Consider the following 1,276-nt stretch of genomic DNA (forward strand, 5'->3'; position numbering starts at 1 on the left):
ATTTTTCCCTAAAAAAAAATTATTTTCAACTCTGAAGGTGTCATTGTTTAATATATAAGAAATGATCATATAAAAAGAATAACCTCTTGTTCTCAAACATATTCACACATTCGCAAGATATACAAAATAATACTTTTAAAACATATTGTCTAGCTATATATATCTCTTTCGTCATTTTTTAATAAGCAAAATTAATTTTTCTAAGATTTTTGGTTTTTCCAGCATTTACAGCTTTAATAGGTCCAGCAATCATGCAGTGGTTTTACATAAATTTTAAATTTTATTTTTTAAAAAAAATTACGTCTTTTGTGTCAGAATAGACCCTTAAATGCGCAAAAATTATACTTAATAAACTATTTCTTATTTTTATATTATTTATAGTAGATATATTTGTTTTCTCAAAGTTTTATAAACCCATAATAACGCATATTTAAATTTATCACTTACGTAATTATTAGATATCAATAATGTGCCTAAGAATGTGTATATTATACAAAAAAACTCTGTTATACAAAGACGACGTTCCCGCTTTATTCTTGCTCTATAATAAATGATTTCGTATTTTTATATTCATGCATGTTGTATTTAACGACAATATATCCACCTAGTTAACTGACATTATCAAACGATAAAAATTCAAACAAACTTCAAATTATGCTTTCAAATTTAATAAAAAACATTAAAAATCCAATCTGTCATTTGTAAGTTTAGAAAACGTATTTTAAAATTTTTAATCTCATAAGCTACAAAAATTAATATATTTTATTTAATAAAAATTAGATATAACAAGTATATTTAACATTTTCAAAAAAAAAGATGGGTAAGAATAACTAATAATATAACCTATAATTAACATGTAGTTCTAAAGGCTTTCGGTTATATTTATATGATCAACATACATAATAGAAGGTAATTGTTTTTTTAATGTACTGACTTTTTTGATATAAATATATTAAACATATGGAGCATGCTTAATTACAATCTAAACACTAATTACATATTATAGTCTTTTTAGCCCGTAGTTTTATCTTTATTACGTTGAAAACAATAGCCGAATTTTAAATTTATATTTTCATTGTTTTTATTCAGTTTTAATAGCGTAATCGCATCAAATTTTTACTTTTAAGGGCATACACATCATTAAGATTAGAAATGTTGGACATATATTTTTTTAATTGCTAAAGTACTAATTGTTTCGAAAATGAATTCTGAAAATATTTTACGTCATCGTGATTTTTTTAAACGATATAAATGAGAAACTCAGTTTTGTAAATAC

This window comes from Rhyacophila brunnea, unplaced genomic scaffold (assembly GCF_057557595.1).
Source record: "Rhyacophila brunnea isolate RB1 unplaced genomic scaffold, BYU_Rbru_1.0 scaffold_80, whole genome shotgun sequence".
Taxonomy (NCBI): domain Eukaryota; kingdom Metazoa; phylum Arthropoda; class Insecta; order Trichoptera; family Rhyacophilidae; genus Rhyacophila; species Rhyacophila brunnea.